Source organism: Tenrec ecaudatus, chromosome 12 (assembly GCF_050624435.1).
Source record: "Tenrec ecaudatus isolate mTenEca1 chromosome 12, mTenEca1.hap1, whole genome shotgun sequence".
NCBI classification, from domain to species: domain Eukaryota; kingdom Metazoa; phylum Chordata; class Mammalia; order Afrosoricida; family Tenrecidae; genus Tenrec; species Tenrec ecaudatus.
Window position 1 is genome coordinate 12,709,620 of NC_134541.1, and position 21,753 is coordinate 12,731,372.

Genomic DNA, 21,753 nt, shown 5'->3' on the forward strand with positions numbered 1-21,753 from the left:
GGTTTGAACAGCTAACCTTTCAGTTAGCAGCCCGACTGTAATCCACTATGCCACCAGAGGTCCTAGGAACTATCTATATGGGATCAAGTTGCCAGCAGCCAAGCTTGGATGGGAACCTTCAGGGACAGTGACTTTCTATTCATGAGGAAAGGAGCTTCCAGCAAAGGGGGTGAGAATGGCTGCATGATTGGAAGAATGTCCCAGTGTCACTACAGGTAGAAACTGTGGGTCGGTGTGTGTGTTGCCGGGGGTTAGCCTCAACAAGCTCAACAAACTAAATAGCAGAATAACTTTTAAAGGGGGGAAAGAAGAATGACCAAAACACGTTGGAAAAGAAAATACCGCCAGGTGAGATGTCACCATAGGACAGGCTGAGGAATGGCTCCCGGGAGCTCCCTGTGCTGCGTTTGTAACCTGTGGCAGATGTGGTTAGTTAAAAGGCCATCCCCGCCACTGGGGCGCCTTTGCACCCTTTTGAAAGTTGTTCCGGATTTTAATATTTTCTGCTGTCTCTTTGATTGAGGTTTTGCAGGGCGTAGGCTCCTTGCTGGGACTGTTTGCCTTGCGTGACTGTGTGTGATTGTGTTTTGTGCTGTGTGATTTTGTTAATGAAATCCAGGATAGGTAGATCTAGAGCAGCGGTTCTCCACCTGTGGGTGGCGACCCCTTTGGGGGTCAAACGACCCTTTCACAGGGGTCACCTGATTCATAACAGTAGCAACATGACAGTGATGAGGTACCAACGAAAAAAATTTTATGGTTGGGGGGCGGCAGTGTCACCACAACATGAGGAACCGTATTAATGGGTCTCGGCATTAAGAAGGCGGAGAGCCACTGCTGTAGGGAGACTGTCCCTGGACAGGGGCACGGCAAATGAGAATGGGAATAATAAATAGGAGAAGGGAAATGTTCTGACATGGATTGTGGAGATGCTTGTATCCATCTTCTCAGTATGATCGACCGATTACATTGTGTGATCTGGGAAGTACGTGCCAATAAAACTATTTCTTTTAAAAAGAAAGAAAGAAAAGCTAGGGACCAGTGGACAGGTTCCCTCCGGCGTCCTGCAAAGTGACCCACAGATCACCCACCCACCCACCTCGGTGTGTGTTGAGCTGGTTTGTACAAGAAAGGCTCGGGAAACCCTGCAGGGGTGCAGCTAGGGGAGCCCATGGGTTAAGCCGGTGATTCTCAGATCCACTGGTCCCAGGAGCCTTTGCCCCCCGTCACTCCTAGCTACATCCCAGGAAAGCTGTGGCCTCGGGGGCCCATTCAGCAACGCTGACCAGGTCCAAGCGGCACAAAGAAGAAGCCCCCAGCATCTCTGTGTTCAAAACGCGTGCCACCTGGAATCTGGGTGGCTGGCCTCTGTTCTCAGATCCCTCCGAGGCAAGCCAACACTCAGGAAGCCAAGATGATTCCTGGTTGGGAACTCAATCACCCCACCCCACCCCAGTCCTGCCTGGTAACCTCTGTGTGACCTCAGCCAACTCCACAGCTTCCAGACTCAGTTCTGAAGTCAGAGAGATGGGTAAAAAAGATGGTCTTGACAAAGGGCCCACGTGGCAAGAAGCCACGGACTCAGCTTTCGCTGCAGGATCCTGAGAGGACTTGGCTGGCCTTGGCTTTGGGATGCGACTCCGGCCATCCCGGCCACCTTGACACGTCCCTGCGGCGTTGGGTTTCCAGCAGGAGCCCAGAGGTCTCCGTGCCTCCTGGTCCTCCGCCACCGAGGCTGGTACCTGGAAACTGCCTGATGGGGCATGAACTGGAAATTCCCTATAAGACTCGCTCATTAAATGAGTCGTCCCTCCGCCTGCTGCTTTGACTGCGGCCGCCTGCTCGCTCCCTTACTCAGCTCCCCAAGCGCCTCCAGAAACCTCCCCCAAAGGAGTCCGACTGGTTTGGAGAGGGCTGGGCGGCCACTTCCCCTTCCACCGCCCACCTGCCCTCCGTCCATCCGCCGCTGCCTGCCGGGAGTCCGGCCCCTCCCCGCCTGCCCGGAGGTGTGGGCTGAGCGTTCTAGAACACGGAGCCGGATGCCCACGCCAGATAAGGGGACCACAAAGCACAGCGCAGGACCAAGCCCAACATTGTGCAATCGGATCTTTGTACCACGGAGACAGCCACGGGGATGAGCAGACGTGCTTATCTGATGGGGCCACGGGGTCTCCAGAAGATTCCAGGGCGGAGGGTGTCTTGTTTGTCTTTCTTCAAGTCTGTCTTTGGGTTCTTCCCGGCCGGGCGACCGTGACTGCTCTTCTGCCATTCCAGCACGTGCTCAAGTCCTCCCGGCCAGTCAACATTCATTAGGACTCCCTGTGTGCCGGGCCTGAGCCGGTACAGAGACAAAGAAAACAGGCCTTGTTCCCAGTCTGCTGGCTTGCAGATACCCCAAAAGATCATTGTCCCAACCACACAGGTGAATCTCAGAATCATTGTACTGGCCCTTGAGACTTATCACCCTGAGCAGTCCTTTCAGGTGGGGACGGGAGCCATGCCTGGAGGTCACCTTTCAACCAAATAACAGACAGGCTCACAAACAAACCATCTCCCCGACCTACCCACCACCCCCGAGGACTGCACACCCTGAGATAATCATCTCCCAGAGATCAAGCGAGGAGCACTGGTGGCATAGTGGTTGTGCTGGGCTGCCAACACAAGGTCAGCAGTTTGAAACCACCCTCCGCTCCTGGGGAGAAAGATGAGGCCTTGGTTCCCGTAAAGAGTGCCAGTCTCAGAAACCCACAGGGACAGTTCTGCCCTGTCCTGGAGGGCCGCTGCAAGTCAGCATTGACTCCATGCCGTGACTTTGGTTTGAGCTTGGGGTGAGACCAAGTCTTCACCATTAACCCTTGAGCAAAGATGCCAAGGTAGGAGGGGCAGGGGAGCCAGATTCATGGAAACTGAACAACCGGGATGGAACCACGAGGAGGCCAACCCGGCACAAAAAGGTTGTCAATGTCACCGACCGGTAGGTGCAGACATGATTCCACGGGAACCTCATTGGCTGTGTGAACGTCCACCCCAAACACCATGAACTATGCATACATGTTTAGTTATGCTGCTCAAGGAAAGACCAGCAAAGAAGACTTTGTACCGAATGATTCCTCTTACGAAGGTTCTGGAAAATGCAGGCAGTCCAAGAGCAATGAGGGGGGCTACAGGAGGGGGAGTGAGGGGCGGAGGGGTGGGTCACAAATTGGGAGTGGGAGGGGAATCTGCAGCAGTGGTTTGTGCGGCGTGTCTGAGCCTGCGTCAGTCCAAGCCCATGGAATTGTACGCTCGGAATCCACGCGTTTCGCTGTGTGTCTGACCTCTGTGGGGATATTGGGGGAAATGAAAGCAAGCAGAGGCAGCGGGATCAGTAAAGCAAAGAGGGGTGGGGGTCCCTCGGGAAGAGCCAAGGAGAGAGGGTGGGGAGACTGTGAGGGAAGTCTGCCTGTGGAGAGAAGGTTTGACAACAGTGAGTTAGACAAGGAGCTAAGAGGAGAGAGGTAGGTGTTCGTTCGACCTGATCCGAGTTCAAATTCCAACTCCCCTGCTTACAGACTCCGTAGCTTCAGACAAGAGATGTGGCTTCTGAGACAGCTTCCTCATCTGTAAGAGAGGACCCATAATTGTGCATCCCAGAAGAAAGACCTGGCATTCTACTTCTGCAAAACCTCTGTGGCTCATTGTGACCCATGGGGTACCACAGTCGGCGTCACTCGACAGCAAACGGGTTTGGTTTGGGCTTGGGTCACTAAATAGTGCTTGCCTTGTAGGGCGACTGGAAAGACACAGTTAGAACAAGTCTGGCATTTAATGCTTGCTGGACTTACGGTCACTGTCTTGATTCAAGACTCCCCAGGAAGGGTCTGACAGCGGCCTGGAGCAATGTGAGCATGTGGGGGGTCAGGGGAGCCAGCAGCAGAGAAAGGGGAAGAGGGTGTGTGTGTGTGTGTGTGTCAAGATCCCAAGGAAGACCTTGTAGACTGTGCTGATGGTTGGAGCTGACTCATGAGGGCTAGAAGCCGTGGAAGGACTGGAATTGGGAAGTCCATCATCAAAGCTGTCCTTGTTATCGAGGTCCCTCTGGCTGTTATGGGGGGAAAAATACCAAACAGTTGGGGAAACTGAGTCTTGAGCCTGCATAGGACTGGACCAAGGACTTGTGGAATCACTAAGCCAAACGGAAAGTGCCCTCTTTTCTATGTAACCGCCTCTGTGACCTTCCTGAGGGTCTGTTGCCTAGGTCTGCTTACATGCCTCCAGAGATGGACAACTCACTATCTCAAATGTTGGACAGTTCTTCCTTTGGGCTCGAATTATAAAGGACCTTCCAAATGGGATCCCACTCTTCCCTCTGACTCTGCTCAGACACAGACCTTAGCCAAAGTCACACTGGGAGGGGCCAGCTGTGGACAGGGGAGGATGTGGCAAAAGGTAGGGGCTGGGACAGAGACTTCCTGGATGCTGCCATCAGCTCCCTGCCACGAGGCCCTGGGACACAGCCTTCTCTTCTCCCAGAGTCTCCTCTGTAAAATGAAGGTGCTCGTGCTCAATCATCCCCTTCCAGCTCTCTGAACCTCTTGGGCTCCACAGAGGCCTCCGGGCGTGGGCTGGGTCAGGCCCAAGGGTCCACTCCCATTGGGGGGCCAAGATCGACCGCAGGGCAGGCGGGCTAGGGCCCTGTCTGGGGATAAAGGCAGGTGCCCCGGGGTGTGCCCAACTTAATAACAGGCTCCAGGAAGCAGAGGGGTTTGAACCCCGGAGTCTAGGTTCAAACGCAAATTGAGCAGCCCACGTTCCTGTCTGTAGCTCTGAAAGCCGAATGTTCCCACAAGCCGCAGACCCAGCCCCGCTCCCCTCAAACCCGTTCACCCTGAAGAGCCTTCATCTGCGCTCCGGCTGTGTGCCAGTCTTCCCACTGCACTCCTGACCCCGGCTCCGGAGAGCTGGTCCTGCCCCAGCCTGGCCTCACCTCCTACCCTCTCCTCGCTCGGCCCTCTGCACGGGGCCTCCCTGATGTGCTCAGACATGCAAGCCAGGATCTGCCCAGGGCCTTTGCACTTGCTGTCCAAAGGGCTCTTCCCCTGGTTTTGCCATGGAGGCTCCACCTCATCCTTCAGAGGTCTACTCTGGGGTCATATGTCAGACAGGACCCCTCCTGAACCCCCATCATGCTCTAGTTCCCCCATCAGGGTACCCCTGCCTCAGGCTGGCCTCTCTCTCCTGGGCTTGAGCTCTTAGACACCTGAGCCCTGGCATCCGAGCTCTGCCTAGTGGCCCTCCAGGTGAGTAGGTGAAATGAACAAGAGGAGGAGACGTGGCAATTTAGAATCCACCCAATGAAAAGCCCTGGTGGTGCAAAGGTGAAAGCACCCAGCCAGCTGAAAAGTCAACTGTTCGAATCCGCCAGTGGGTCCTTGGGAGACGGTATGGGGCAGACTGCTGGGAACCCAATGTGAAAGTTCTACTCTGGCCTGTAGCATCGCCGTGGCCGGAATCAATGCCAGGACACAGCCGCCGTGGCACTTTCTTCTCCACAGACCCTCGTTCGCTGCAGGAAGGCCCTGGCCCGCACACAGACTCACATACCCCCATACACACCCTGCATGCGTGTGCATGCACACACCACCCCCAGCACCCTCCCTCCCCGTCCTCCACACCAGCCCCTGGCACCCGAACTTCTCAACTTTCCCTCCTTTCACGGAGTGCCAGCTGGCCCCTTGCCAACCCGGCTCCCCCTACCCGCCGGACTGCCTGGGGCACCAGACTCATAAAGGACGAGGAAGGGCCCGGGGCGTGCTGGCTGGGCGCCATGTGAACACGGCCCCTGGGGGCCCTCATCTCCCCCCTGCGCTGCCAGACACCTGTGTAATGAGTGTCATTACCGGGGACCCACCGGGCAGGCCTTGGCTCGCCCCAGCCACCCAGGCTGCGGACGATGCTGGGCACGGGGTACAGGGAGCATGAGGGTGGGCTAGGGAAGCCTTAGCCTGCCCCAGCTGCAAAGCTCATTGAAGGTGGCCTCCTGTCCTCCTCACAGCCTTCCAAACCTCAGGGCCTTGTCACAAGCCACACTGGGCTGAGAAGGAGGGCCTGTTTAATGAGCACCTACTGTATGCCACAAGCTGGTCACTCCAACTTTCACTGCCAGACGCTATCTCAGCTGCTCACTCCTCTCTGTTTGCTGCTTGTCTGTCTCCCCTACAATCCTGGGAAGCGTTTAGTGAGCACCTGCTGTGTTCCAGGCTCTGTGCTAAACATGTGGTGAGAACCACAACCCTAGGCTCTGGGCTCCACAGACTCACTGGCACACAGTTGATTCTGAGTTATAGTGACCCAGTAGGACAGAGCAGAACTGTCCCTGTGGGTTTCTGAAGCAGTCAGTCTGTAGAGGAGCAGACAGCCTCATCTTTCTCTCTGCAGAGGTGCTGGTGGGTTTGAGCCGTGGACCTTGAGGTCAGTAACCCCAAGAATAGCCCTCGGTGCTACCACCGGGGATCCTTGCAGGTTCTAGAACAGTCCCATTTTACAGAAACTCAGTCCAGATCACACAGATGAGAAGTAGTGGACTCAGCGCGAGTCTAGGTCCTCTGGGCCCACAATCCCCACCAAGCCGATTCTGACTCATAGTGACCCTGAAGGACAGAGGAGAACTCTCCCTGTGGGCACAGTGGTGGCACGTGGGCTGCTAACGGCGAGATCAGCCGTTCGAAGCCACCACCAGCAAGGCTTTCTACTCCTGTAAAGAGTTACCTTCTCAGAAACCCACAGGGGCAGTTCTACCCTGCCCGGTCGGGTTCTATAAGTCAGAATTGACTCAAGGGCAGTGAGTGGACCTTTACAGAAGCAAGCAGAGGAGATCTTTCTCTCTCAGAGAGGCTGATGGCCTCAAACCACTGACCTTTTGGTTAGCAGCCAAGCTCTTCATACTGGGCCCTGGGATGTTCTGTTTCCAGGTGATATTTACAAATGAGGAAACAGATTCAGAGAGGCTAAGGTCCTTGCTTTAAGCCACAAAAGTGAGGCTGGGACAGAGCTGAAGTTTGGACCTTGAACTGTCTTTGGTAAAAGCTAGGGGAAGGGTTCTAGCCCTCCTTCCCTCCTGCCCTCACCTCGGGGCCCTGGCCTGCCTTTGGCTGCCTCTGTCTGTGGACAATGGCCCTCACGGGATGGACGAGTGTCTGTCTTGGCCGCCATGCTGTGCCCTGGGTCCAGGCTGGGGCCTGGCACAGTGGGCCCTAGGAATGAAATTCTGGCTCCTCTCCAAGGTCCTCTCAGATTGAAACGCTCCGTCATTCAGACAGTCTCACCTCTCCCGACTCCCGATGACAGCAGAAGTTCCCAGGCACACCCTCTCTGGCGCTTCCCTCGGGCCACCCTGTATGCTATTCCTTTTGCTGGGAAAACTCTGCCCCGACTTCAGCTTTAGAGGAAGCCACCAGGAAGCCACCCGGAGTACCTCATGGATCGAAGTTCCGGAGGCGACAGGGGTGATGCCGGGGCCTCCACTCTGCTGACCCATGGGCTACCTCCTCAGTCCGTGTTCTTAATTCCCTCTTCTTAGGGGGATCCCAGCCACCTCGGCTCTCTACCCCTACCCCCACCCTGCCCCTGACTTCTGAGTGAACTTGGCCTGGGCCTTGATTAGCTCATCTGTCCAGTAGGCAGAACAATCTCATGGAAGGGAAGGCTTCGTCGTCCATCCAATCGGGTCATATCTGCCCCATGTTCAAATGCCCCCAAAATCCTGCATCTCTGACCCCTGTTGACCTCTCCAACCTCTTCTCCTGACCCTTCCTCCCCCTGCCTGACTCCCTTCCAACCACTTGGCCTCCTTGTTGTTCCTGGAATCTTCAAGGCCCATTCCTAGCCAGAGACACTGCACTTCTCATCCCTGAGTGGTCCCTCCCCCAGGGGACCGCCCCTGCCCACCCAGCTTCAGGTCCTGCTGGGACTTCTCAGTCCTACAACCATCTGAGAGCTCCCCGGGTTCTCGGCTGTGTCCCTTGACTCTACCACGGGCACGCAGGTGATGGTTGTGGAATGAAGGAGTGCACATCAAAGTGCTGCCCCAGCCCCAAACCCGGAGCTCAGGGGCTGGGAACCAGGAGGCCCCACTGCCTCCAGCAGCCCTGGTCCCCTCTGAGCCACAGAGCCTGTCTGGTTCCCAGCCCTATAAAAACCACCACCCTCACTCTTCCCCGAGGGCAGGAGGAGGAGTGCTGGCAGTCCCAAGGGTGACCCCAAATGTATCTTCAGACACCTGGTCCCTGAGACAAGCTGATCCTGACCACCTCTGTGTACCCATGCGGAGCTCAGGATCCCTAGGACCACCTTTTCCAGGTGGAGGAACTGAGCCACATACCCACGCTGTGCAGCAGGCTTCGAACCCAGCTCGACCTGACTCCACAGGGTGCGCGTGCTCTGTGTACACGTGCCAGTCCACGAAGACCAGGTGAGGGTCTGCCGGGTGCTCAGGCTTTACGGCTCACCCTCTCTGAACCTCAGTTTCCCCATCTGTCGTATGGGGGCTCGAATATGTCACTTCAGGGGGTTTTTTTGCAAGGCTGGAATGAGATCTTAGGTCAGTTCCTCGATGTAGTAAGCCTTCGATAGCGCTCACAATCATGTACTGCCATCCTCTGGGCCTCAGTGTCCCCTTCTGTCACCACAGAAGGCAGCCCTGTGTGACCCACCCCGTCACTGGGGACAAAGGTGCAGGGATCTCAGAGGCCCTGGGGGAAAGGGACATGCTGGGGGGGAAGGCAGCAGAGCTGGAGAGCCGTAAGTGAGAGGCTAGAGTGACTCATCCAGGGGCCGGGACTGGGGGGCTGGGCCACAGCCCCCACGCGCCCCTCTGGGCCCTGCCTTACGCCCAAAAATGCTGTGTCATGCTCTGTCATGTGGCTCTGGGTCATTAATCCCCAAGTTCTGGGAAGCTTGGGCCGAGTTCCCGGAAGGGGTCAGCCAGTTCAGTAAACAGATTGGCTGGTTGGTCGTCACAGCTGAGCTGGGCGGGTCTGCAGCTGGGGAGGCGGGACATGGGGGCCAGCGGCCAAGGGGCACAGGGACTGCCCCAGGCCTCTGGCCGGCTGGCACCTCCCAGGGCAGCCTGGCCCAGGCTTGGCAGATGAGAAGGGAAACTGAGGCTCAGAGGGGATGCATTGGTCACCCAGCTCACATCTTGAGGCCAGGGTGCTCAGACTTGTGGGGCAGGGAGCTCCGCCTTGCCAACCCCAAATCCTCACCGAGAGAGACCCTAAAGCGGAGTGGCTGGGTGAGGGGAGGATGCAAGGCTGCCCTCTGTGATTGGTCCTGGAAGACAAAGGGCATGAGAACCTACTTCGCGCAAGCCCTGCTTTAAGCACCTCCCGGGCATTTACTTACAGAATGTACACCCACTTTTATGCTAACAATCAGTGGCCGAAAGCTCCTGGTGAGAGCCAGGCACTGAGTTGGGGGGTGGGGAGGGTGGGCCCTGACACCGCCACTGTCACCCCCGGACACCGCCACTGTCACCCCAGTTTAGCTGTTGAGGAAACCGAGGTCTGGAGAGGCCAGGCTTCAAGGTCACTTGGGCAGGCCCAAAGATTCAAATCCTGTCTCAGCACCTCCCAGCTCTCAACTGGATACCTTCGACCCCCTTGTCCCTAGACTCCCCTCGGGTCGTCAGCTCCACCTGTCTGAGCCTCAGTCGTCTCCTCTGATAGTACCGCATGTGGATCACAGGGGGGACTGGAGCTAAATTGTGTACCATTATAAGGCAGTGGTTAGAGTACAGGCTTTGGATTTGGATAAGTTGGTGTTCAAATTCGACCCTGCCACTCCCTGGCTATGTGAGCTGGGGCATCTGACTTCATCTCTCTGGGCCTCAGTGTCCTGCCTCTGAAAAAAAAATGGCCACTGCCATAGCACCTCCCTCACGGAGTGAGCACGCTGGCAGCCCTATAGTGTCCACCATGGCACCAGGTATTCCACCAGCACTCCACAGGTGGCATGGGCATATAGCTCACCTGCAGATGGCTCAGACGGAACAGCTTGGCCTCTGAGAGAACGGGGCAGCCAGGTGGGGGGCGGGTGGGGGGGGTTGCCGCCTTTCCCCACTCACAAGCAGTGTGTATGGCCCTGAAGGACTCTTGAAGGCTCGGGTTTGGGGCCAACAATGAGAAATCGCCACACATCCTCCCTGCCCAGCTGTGGACGCCACCTCCCTCCCTGACGAATAGCCTCTTCTCTCTCCCCGGTCCTTCCCACCCACCGGCCTGGCTGTGCCCAGACAGGGTTCACCTTTGCCCTCTGGCCTGTGCAATGCCCTCTGCCTGGAGCCCCATCACTGGGCCCAAATCTCACCCCCCCCACACACACATCCCATCTTCACCCTCAGGTGCCACCACCTACCGTGTGCTCACTGGCCGTTCCCCACAGCCTCCCACCCTCACATTCCAAACCCCACCTCCTCCGGAGAGCCTGCCCTGATCTCCCCCACTGAAATCAAACTCTCCCCAGAAGACATACTATCTGAACCTCGCCTTCCCTTCCTATCATTCATCAGCACCCAGCCCCTCAAACTCTGGCTGTGGTGAGTTGGAGCCCTGGTGGCACCGTGGCTATGAGTTGGGCTGCCTAGAAAGAGGTTGGCAGTTCGAAACCACCAGCGGCTCCTCAGGAGAGGACGGGGTTTTCTGCTCCCATAAAGACTAAGCTGGCAGGTCTGTTCTACCCTGTCTTATAGCATCACTGTGAGTGGGTATGGACTCGACGGCAGGGTGAGACTTGGAAAGTGTGTACAAGGGAGATCTTAAAGAAGGCAGAAAAAGAATGAAAAGGGTCCATTGCCCCTAAAACAGGGAAAGGAACCGCACAGCCAAAATTAGCACAAGTCTTTAATTAATCTACTCGTGCACCACGATTCAATATCCGATGTGTAATGTACTTTTTATGAGAATGCCGGTGTCGTTTGAAACCAATCTCAGGGAGAATGTGCCTGTTGGGCACTCCGCCCCTGGCGTGCCTGCCCGGGGACTGCCAGGAACCCAGAGTTAGTGATAGAATAAATGAGCCTCTTGGTGCCAAATCATTTCGGAAGTGAAATTACCGATATTCAAGACCGGCTGCGATTTTCCCAGCCCTGCTTTTGATGGGGTTGACCTTCTCCTTCCAGTGTGTTACCCATCAGCCCCTCTGTCGTGACATCTCCACCAGACCCTGCTCCTCTAATCTTCATCCACCTCCGCACTCTGGCTCCTACTCCCCAGCCCGGGAGTCCCCTCCCTTCCGTTGGATCTGCATCTAAGCCCTCTTCAAACTCAGGGCAAGCCGCCCCTCACCCCTATGTGACTCTGCCCAGCTCCAGATCCAGAGCCTCCATGCCTCTCTGCAACAGCCCTGGGGACCTAGTGGAGTGCACTGTGGGAGGTTAATCACGAGGTCAGTGGTTCAAACCAACCAGAGGCTCCATGGGCGAGAGATGAGGCCATCTGCTACCGTAAAGATGTGCAGTCTCAGACACCCCCGGGGGCAGTTCTACGTTGCCCCTATCAGGTTGCTAGGAATTGGAACCAACTCAATGGCAGTGTTTGGCATCAGCTGGTGGCACCGTGGGTTCCGTGGTGGAGTGTGCACCAAAGGGCAGCAGTCTGAACCCACCAAAGCTGCGTGGGAGAAAGAGGAAGGTCGCTGCGGCCCCCAAAGATTCACAGTCTCGGAAGCACACAAGAGCAGTTCTACTCTTGTCTGTCGGGTTGCTATGAGTCTGATCCAACTCGGTAGCAGCAGGTTTGGTTTGGGGGCTTGCTGCCTGGTTCGCCACGCCCAGCCTGTCCCTTGCAAAATGCAAAGGTTGCAAACTCAAGGCTCCCGCGGGCCTACATCTGTCCAGCCATTTGAAAGCCATTGGTTCATCTAACGATCCAGACCCACACCTTGTAGTGAAAATCCAGATGTCCTGGAGAGAAATAGCCACACTCGGCAGCAGCCTCACCGCATAAGCAGGCTGCTCGCCTGGCCCTGAAGCACATGAGCTTGAGATGCTCGTGCTGGGAGGCCCCTGTCTATTTCAGGATGCCCTCTATGGGGTCAAAGCAAAGGGTCCCCTGCCCATGTTTCCCCACTGTGGTAGTTACATAATCTGTTGTCAAGTTGAGATTTAAAAGTGAAGGGGTGGAGTTTAGCCTGTCAATCAGGTCACAGCTTGATGACCTCATTTGGAGGCGCTAAGGAGATAAATAGCTCTCTGGAGGCCAGATGCATGTTCACTCCCTGTGAGACATTTCTGTTGACAAGACACATGGAGCTACACTAGCGCTCTGGAGCCAGAGGAGCCACCTGGAGACCCCTGCCAGTGCTGAGATGCCAACACTGCCACTGGGTCCACAAGACCTTCCACCCACTGGCCTGTGATCTGCCTGCATTCGACGTCATTGCATGTGTTTCATGAGTCTGAAGAGGACTTTATAGATTTGGATTAGCCATATGGACTTGATCTGGACTGAGCTGGAATGTTTTCTCAATATTCAACGGCTCTTGTATATAAAGCTCTTTCATATACACATGTGAGTGTCTATGAATGTGTTTCTACAGTCAACCCAGACCAACACGCCCACCCTAACCCCAGAAGAGGTCCCTGGCCCCACACCAAGGGACACCCTCCAAGACACTTACATCTTCACAGCTTGAAAGATTCAGCATCACCTAAGACCAGGTTCTGGATCTCACCTACCAAGTGGGCATCCAGGGGGTGGGGATGGGGGCGGGGGGGATGAGCTTAACTTGGCTCCCCCAAGCCCTCTTAGTCAAAAGCTCCTTCATCCACCCAGAATCTCAGGCCCAAACTCTGGCGTCCTCCTCAACTCCTCTCGCCCCACCACCCCTCCATCATGATCAATCCAACAAGACCCATCAACTTGGCCTTTGAAATAGACCAGGATCCCACCATTTCACCCCATCCCCAGAGCTACCACCACCCTCTTCCATCACGGCAGTCACCTACCTGCTCCCACCCTCTCGTCCTAGACCCTCCTCCCCAGGGAACCCTAACAGGGCAGAGGTCCCGCAGCAGGGGTGACTCTATCAGGAGATGCCCGCAAGTCCTGGAGACAACCTGGGTGGTCTCAGCTTGAGGTAGGGGGTTGAGGGATGCTCTTCCTGGTCTCTAAACACAGAACACCACAGAGAGAGAGAGAGAGACAGAGAGAGAGAGAGAGAGAGAGAGAGAGAGAGAGAGAGAGAGAGAGAGAGAGAGAGAGAGAGAGAGAGAGAGGCGTTGTTGCCATTTGTCTTAGCTGTCAATGAGCCAGCCCCTGTGACAGTGTGGGATTGCCCCATAGGGCTTTTCAGCTTCTTTCTTATTGAAGCAGATCACCAGGACCCCGTCCTCCCCGCCCTCTGGAACAGCTGGTGTGTTTGAACCGCCAACCTTTTGGTCGGCAGCTGATCACATACCGCTTACCCCACCCAGGCTCCTTTCACAGGCAGATCTGGTCCCAAACATCGGCAATGCTGACGCTGAGACCCTAAGTCTCAGGAGCAATTCCCTCCTGTCCTCCAGAGGTCCCCCAGCTCCTCCCTTACCACAATGAAACCCAAGGACCTCCTGCTGCAGGCCTCTGTGCCAAGATGGGCCTGGGGCCTCTCTGACCTCAGTTTCCCGCTGGCCTCCTGGCTCACTGGCTCCAGTCACATAGCTCTCCTTATCTTGTTCCTCTACTGCCCCTAACCCCCACCCCCACCCCCGGAGAGCTGGGTCAGAACCTCTTCAACCTGGATGGGGGCCCCTCCAAACTCAGCTCCCCGACTCTCCCCCTTGTTCACTGGCTCCAGTCACATGGTTCCCTTTATCTTGCTCCAACAATGCAATCCTGTGCCTACCCCAGGGCCTTTGCATCTGCTAGTCCGCAGACCGAAACATTCTCCCCTGGGACATTTTCATGGTCTCCTCCCTTGCTCTCTCAGGCCTCATGACCCTTTCTTTGACTGCTTGTAAACAGGGCAGCCCCCTCCCTGCCTGGCACACCCCCTGGTCATCGACTTGTTTACAAGGTTTCTGACTGCCTCTCCCGAGGCTGAGTTCTTCTCTTTGTTCACCCTCATCTCTCAGGTGCAGGGCACATAGTACGTGCACGGTAAATATTTACCGGGCCTCCTGCACATGTGGATGTTAGCACAACTGGGGTTCCGTGATCAAGAGCTGGAGGATCCTTAGTTTGGGGTTCAGTTCTATGAACCCCTAAGAGAACAATGGTTTCATTTTCAGAATTCCCCCGTCTTAAATATCCACCGAATTTCTGTTCTAGGCTCCAAGCATCGCTCAAGGGGCTTAGCCCAGGCCCGACTTGGAGAGAGAATGAATGAGAAGACGAAAGAAGGGCCAGGGAGCCAGGGGGACCGGACAGTGACACAGCCCAGTTTGGGAGTAGTCCCTGAGTCGCCTAGTGCCAGAAACCAGTCCCTTGCCCACTGGGGCACTGTAGGGGGTAGAAGGGGAGACATGCTTTGTGGAGACCCCAGTGTCCCCACAGTATGGGAGACATGCCTCCGTGTCAAGGAGAGGGGGTTCCTGGAGGCCTCCAGAGTGGCTTAGAAAATCAGAGTGTACCTTTCTGTCTGGGCAGGCTGCGGAATGAAAGCCCACAGAGAACTAGAATCAGGATCAGGATACAGAGTCGGCTTAGCCCTGGTGGCTCTGTGGGCACAGCTGGGCTGCTACCCGCAAGGTCAATGGTTCAAACCCACCAGGCGTTCCTTGGGAGGAAGATGTCTATCTGCTCCTGTAAAAAGTTAACAGCCTCAGAAGCCCAGAGGGAGAGTAGGATCTCTGTGAATCAGAATAGCGATAGCTAACTGGGAACCAGTCTTAGGAGGTAAAAAGAAAACATGAAAAATAAGGCTATTTTCTCTTCCACCTGACACAGTCATCGCAGAGTCACGGTTCTGCGCATGCGTTCTTAGAACGAACAGAGGGACCGGGAGTTGACCTAGGTGAACATATTCAAACAACTCCCAGAGGGGCACACGGGATGTCCTTTGCCATGCATTTCTGGGCCCCGGTGGCATAGTGGTCATGCGGTGGGCTGGGGGAGCTGCAAAGCCTACAATTCAAGACCACCTGCCGCTGTGCGGGAGAAAGAGGGAGCTTTCTGCTCCCATCAAGAGTTCAGGCTCAGAAAGCCACAGGGGCAGTTCCGCCCTGCCCTGCAGGGTCGCTGTGAGTCAGCACTGATTCCATAGGGGTGAGTTAGTTAGTTCGTTAGTTAGTTGGTTAGTTAGTTAGTTTTTGTGGGGGATTTTTCTTTTTAGTCTTTTTCCATGCATTTGACCTCCCCGGCATAATCATGGACAGGGTCGTTTCTGCAAAATTACCCACCCTGCATGGTGGCCACTGTGGGTTCTGGTCTCGGCCCCCTTGCTCCCTCTGGAAATCTACAGATGTCTGTCACCCCACCACCAGAATGGACCCCCCAGGAACTCTGCATGGAGGACTGCAGTCACAGGAGCACCACTGAGCTTCAGCCTGAGCCCGTCCTTCCTCCTGCCTGGGGTACTGCCTGCCCCTTCCCAAATCAGCCCCCCAACCTCAGGTGGTTCCCCTGCAGGAGAGGCCAGCTCAGCACTGGAAGTTTTTCACCGTTTAAAGGCTCGCTGATCCTCATTTTAGAAAAGAAATAAGAGTCTAGGCAAAAATATTTGTCGTGTTTTTGAACAACAATTAAGGGGCTAATTTTCCCAATATGAAAAGGGTCTCAAAAAAATATATAAAAATACCCCATGGAAGAAATAAGAAGAAAACCAGCATAAAAACAAAAAAAATTGATTCTGGGAACTAAAAAGGAGGAGGGGGTGCCAGTGTCCACCCTCAGCTCAGAGACTAGAGGCAATGCTGGGCCCTGGGGGCCCTGGGCACACCCAGAGGATTGTGGGAAACAGGAGACACACAGATATTAGGAAGTAGGAGAGTCAGGGCCAGGCAGAATGACCAAGTGGGCAAAGTATGGAGCAGACTGAGAGTGGAGGAGTTGGACACTGAACTCAGCTCTGTGGGTCGGGCCACCTCTTCTAGAACCTTCTCAGCGAGAGGTGGAGCTTCATGAAGCCACACACGGCCACCGAAAGGGGTTTTGTTTGTTGTTCTTTTTTTGTGTTGTTTTTTTAAAAAATTTTGACTCATTGGCCAACATTTAAAAGTCAGGATTTTTCTCACACCGCCTGGCCTTTCTGGCTTCTCCTAAGGAATCAGATGGTCAGTCTGGGCTGAGTGCCTGCTGAGAGAGGCAGCGGTCCCCAAAGAGGGCCTGAGCCCCACCCAGCCCACCTCACTCATCATGGTGCCTCCTGACCTTGACCCCCTCACCCTAAAGCTTGCCAAGAAGGGGATTGGGAAAAAGTGTCAAGGATTCACCCAAGGTCACACAGCGAGCAAGCCAGCTCAGACCAAGGCCGCAAAGCTCAGCGGGGACACCCAGTCCTTCTGGGGACACTCCGGACATGCCCTCAGGCACTCCCCACCCCCACCCCCGCCTCACCCCTCCAGGATCCACTGCCTCTGACCCTGAGCCCCTCAGGAGCAGGAGGCTGGCCTGCGGGTCCCAGGCAGCAGGCCGGGGAGGGCCCGTCCTGTTTAGGTTTTTGTGGTCTCGTGAGTAACCGAGTGGAAAAACACAAGCTTGAAAAGATAACAATTACAACGAAATTAAATCAAATCAGGCCCGTGACTCATTTATGGAGCCGTAAAAACGGAAAACAAAAACAAGCCGGTTCTGGAGAAGCGCAGCCAGGATGGGGAGAGGAGCCCGAGAAGGAAAAAATGAAGCAGAGACAACCACCACTGGGACCAGATTATCCCCAACGCAGAGGCAGTCATGCCGGTCCCTGGAGTATTGAGAGCCCAGGGGCTCAAGATTTGGGGAAACCGGGGTCATGGGGCAGGCATTGACGACCCCAGAAGCTGGTGTGCCATGGCCAGCACCATCGGGTGAGAAGCCCCTGCATGCCATGCTACAGATCAGGAGACTGAGGCTCAGAGGGACCAGGTGACAGGCCTCAGATCACACTGCTAGGAATAGGGAGCGTAGGACTCAGTCTGTGTGAGGGTGTGGGTTTGCCACCCAGAAAACAGGAACCTCCGGCAGTGAAGCCCAAGTCCTGGAAATGGTCCAGGGGCACTCAGGAGGCCCCCAGGCTGGACCTCAGGCATGGCAGCCCCGCTCTGCTTCTCGCTGTGCCCATGTGTGTCATGATCGGGTCATGTCAGGCAACATCTGAAGAAGAAGGTCCCAGGCAACGTCGATGGGAGGTCGGACCCAAGGGAGTTTCAAAGCTCAGCTCTGTCATTTCCCAGAAGCCTCTGCCCCCGGGAGATGTAAGAGGAGCCAGAGGCAGGGCCTAAGGGAGCCTGCGCAGTCGGCGGCCGGTTCCCTGAGAGGTCGGCCTGACCCAGGAGGAAGGAGGCAGCACTGGGCTGGCGAGTTGGGCGGGCAGAGAAGGCAGGGCACTGAGCTGACTAGGGTTCTTTTTGAGGGGCTGGGGCGAAGGGGGTTTTCAAGAACAACACCATTTGAACATGTTGGGTATTAGGGAGGGCACCGATGGGTACTTCGTACCCACCCAACCATTCATCCATCCATCCATTCACTCATTCATTCTGCAATTCTATATACATTGAGCATCTTCTGGTGTCAGATACTGTGTTGAGGGTTGTGACAAAGGGGGAAAGGGGAACTTCCATCCTGGGGCAGAAAGGTGGAACAGACTCATAAACAACCCTACGATGCTTCGTGTAGAGCTATGTGGACACATGAAGTAAAGAAGAGACTGCAGAGAGTCACAGATGACCTCGCAGGGCAGTGACGTCAAGGCAGAACGCTGGAGCAGGTCTCTGCAGGAACGACGTTCTAGGCAGAGGGAGAAGCAGGTGCAAAGGCCCTGAGGTGCAGCAGCCCGGTACATGTGACACACAGCAGGGAGCCAGTGTGGCCCAGACAGAGAGAAACCTCCCAACAAGCTGCCCGGGGTCCTGTGGTTCTCATCTCTTACAAAAGAGGAAATTGGGGCGCAGAGAGGGGAAGTGATTCGCACAGAGTCACACAGCAGGAACTGGCAGCACAGAGACCAGCTGGAAAAGTCCACGTTGACTGCAGCCCCCTGTGCAGGACTGGGCTGCATGGGCCAGCGGGGCTCCCAGGAAGGCTGCGTCACCCTCTTGGGTCACAGAGCTGGGTTGTTGTGATTGTGTAACCCAAAGGCCTACAGGAAGCCCAGGCCAGAGCAGAGGCCGGCACAGCTCTGGTCCCACCTCAGCCCCCGACCCACCCTGGCCCTGTCCTTGAAGGCCCTCGGGGTAGCCACGGTTCCAGGGAGCTCCTGTAAGCCAGGGTGTGCGTTTGCTAGCCACTCCTAGCTCACCTCATCAAAGTCGCTGTCCTTTTAGAAGCTGTTCTAGAACCTCAGCTTCGCCCTCTGTTCAGTAATGGGTCCACTTCATGAATCTGTAGCAGGGAGCTGGGGTTTCTGGGCTAGGTGAGGCCACTCAGCTCATAAAAGGCAGCGCTAGCGCAACCGCCTGCTGATTCTGGGCTCTATTCCTCCTCCCGAGGGACCAGGCTGAATCCTGGAGTTCAGCCCACTGAGCCTGTCCCCTGCCCTGCTGGCTCTGCATTCTCCACCTCCACACCATCCTGGCCCCAGCCTTGAGGAGTTTCTCACCACTCGAGGCTCCAGGTGTGAACATCCGGGGCACATTCTTCCCAAAGCCATCTCCCAGGAGCCCTGGTGGCCCTGTGGTTAAGTCTGGTGCCTCTGTGGTTAAGTACTCAGCTGCATAGCAAGCCCACCAGCTGCTCTGCGCATCTCAATGAGATCAGGCCATCTGCCTCTGGACGATGACAGCCTTGGAAACCCCACGGGATGACCCATTCTGTCCTGTAAGGCCGTCATGAGTCGGAATCAATATCAACAGGCTGGATGCCATCTCTAGGACCCTGGGTGGTGCAGATAGTTTGCATTTAACTACGCACAAACAGTCGTTGGTTCAAATCCCCCCAGCAGCTCCCTGGGAGAAAGGTCTGGCGATCAGGTCCCATGGAGGCAACAGCTAAGAAGCAGTGGTCAATTTCTGGACCGCAGGAGACCCATGAGTAGACATCTGTGCTGCTTTGCTTTTTTATTCAGTTGGTTGATTGGTTGATTGGTTGATTGGTTGATTGGTTGGTTGGTTGGTTGGTTGGTTGGTTGGTTGGTTGGTTGGTTGGTTGGTTGGTCGGTTTGTTGATTGGTTGATTGGTTGGTTGGTTGATTGGTTGGTTGGTTGGTTGGTCGGTCGGTTGGTCGGTTGGTCAGTTGGTTTGTTGATTGGTTGGTTGGTTGGTCGGTCGGTCGGTCGTCGGTCGGTCAGTTGGTTGGGGTACCATTTCCTCACCTGATGAAACAAGAGAAAGCAGCATCTGAGCTATAGAGACACTCAGCATAAAGGGGGTAAACTTAAGGAGCAAACTTGCTGCCCTTGACTCGCTGCTGACTCATAGCAACTATGTAGGACCCAGTAAAACTGCCCCTGTGGGTTTCTGAGACTGTAACTCAGTGGTTCTCAACCTTCCTAATGCCTGTGACCCTTTAATACAGTGCATTATGTTGTGGTGACCCCCAACCACAAAATTATTTTCATTGCTACTTCATACCTGTCATTTTGCTACTGTTATGAATTATCACTTAGATACCTGATGTGTAGGATGTATTTTCATTGTTATAAATTGAACACAATTAAACATAATTAAAGCATAGTGATTAATCACAAAACAATATGTAATTATATACTGTGAAATATGTATGTGTTTTCCGATGGTCTTAGGCGACCCCTGTGAAAAGGTCATTCAACCCCCAAAGGGGTCACAACCCACAGGTTGAGAACCACTGCTGTAACTCTTTATGAAAGTAGACAGCCTCATTGTTCTCTGTGTCAGTCTGGGCACTTTAAAGAAACAAATCCACAGAAACTCATGTATAAGAGAGAGTTTTATATAAAGGTTAAGTGTGCATCAAGAAAACACCCCAATCCAGTGCTGCCCAAGCCCACAAGTCCAACAGTAACCCATTAACCCATATGTCCAACACCAATCCACAAAGTCCTCCTCCATCTCATAAAACAGACGCAATGATGCAGACTGCAGGAAGAAAGCCGAGTCAGTGAATGTGTAAACATCTCAGCGCTGGCAGGGGTCTCCACATGACTGCTCCAGCACCCAGGGCTGCATCGGGGTAGGTCCATGAGACTTCTCCTCAGGGATGTCTTGCAGAAAGTGAGCCTTGCCAGCTAAAGCAGGGAACTGACTAAGGCAGCTGCACCCTGCTCCGACCATCACAAAGCAAGAGACCCGAGAACCAAAAAGGCGAGGCTCACTGAGCCATTTATCCCTCTGCCCTTCAATGAACCCCACATGTGTTTATCGGCCAGGTTGGCACAATAAACTTTAACTAACTCATTCTCCCAAGGCCCAGTTGGCAAGTTCAAACTGCTGACCTCAGGCTAGCAGCCCAGTGGTTAACCCACTGCGCCAACCGGGCTCCTTTGACACAATAACAGCAGGGACCCTTTGAGCTGGGGGGCGGTGGAGAAGGTCACGCTGAATGGTGACCTCTGTACTGAGCCCTGAAGGAGGTGAGTCAGGGAGTCGTGGGACTATAGTGGAGCTGGGTCCGGCCGAGGGAACAGCAACAGCACCTGTGGAGGTCCAGGTTGAAGACCCATGGCTTCTTAGGGGAACAAACAGGGCAGCAGGGCTGGAAGGGAGCCATGTGGGGAGACCAGGTCCTGGGGGAGCTGGGACTTGCTGGGGCCAGGGAATCACACGGGGCCTGTGTGGGCCAGAAGACTTTGGCTCCTCTTCTGGGTGAGGTGGGAGCCCTGGAGGGATCTGGGCAGGAGAGGGCAGGATTTGGCCCGGTTCTCGTGGGATCCCTCTGCTGTGTGTGTCGAGACCTGGCTGTGGGGAGGGAGGGACGAATGAGCAGGGGACCAAGAGAAGGTGGCTGCCCCAGTCCTGGCAGGCAGTGCTTGTGTCTTGGACCGAGATGGGGAGTATAATTGGATTCTGGGTGCATTTAGAAGGTGCAGCTGACATGATCTGGGGAGAGACCAGATGCAGGTGGGTGAGACCAAGGAGCGGAGGATGGCCCTGAGGTTTTTTGCCTGATCACCTAAGAGAGGCATTTGATCATCACTATGGTGAGTTTGGGGGCCCTGGTAGCATAGTGATTACACCTTGGGCTGTGATCCTCAAGGTTGGCAGTTCAAGACCACCAGGTACTCCTCGGGAGAACGACTGGGTTTTCTACTCCTGTACAGAATCACAGTCTCAGAAACTCAAAAAGGCCGTTCTCCCCTGTTCCGTAAGGTGACTCTGAGTCAGCTCAACTGCATGACAGGGAGTTCTTGGGATGCTGGTCTGAGGCTCCTCGGTGGCCCAGTGGATTACGAATTGAGTTAGGCTCCTAACCGAGAGGTCAGCAGTACAAACCCACCAACCGCTCCATGGTCAAAAGAAGAGGCTCTTTGCTCCCCAAAAGTTTACAGCTTCAGGCACCCACGGACACAGTTCTCCTTTGCCTGGCCGGTGGCTGTGAGCTTGGCCTTTGGGATCAGGTCCCCACACTGAGGTGGCTAGGAAGAAAAGCCTGACCACCTGCTTTGAAAAGTCAGCCCAGGAAAACTCCACATGGCCAGTTCCACAATGGTCCTGGAGCTTGCCCAGGACCGGGCAGCGTTCGGTTGTA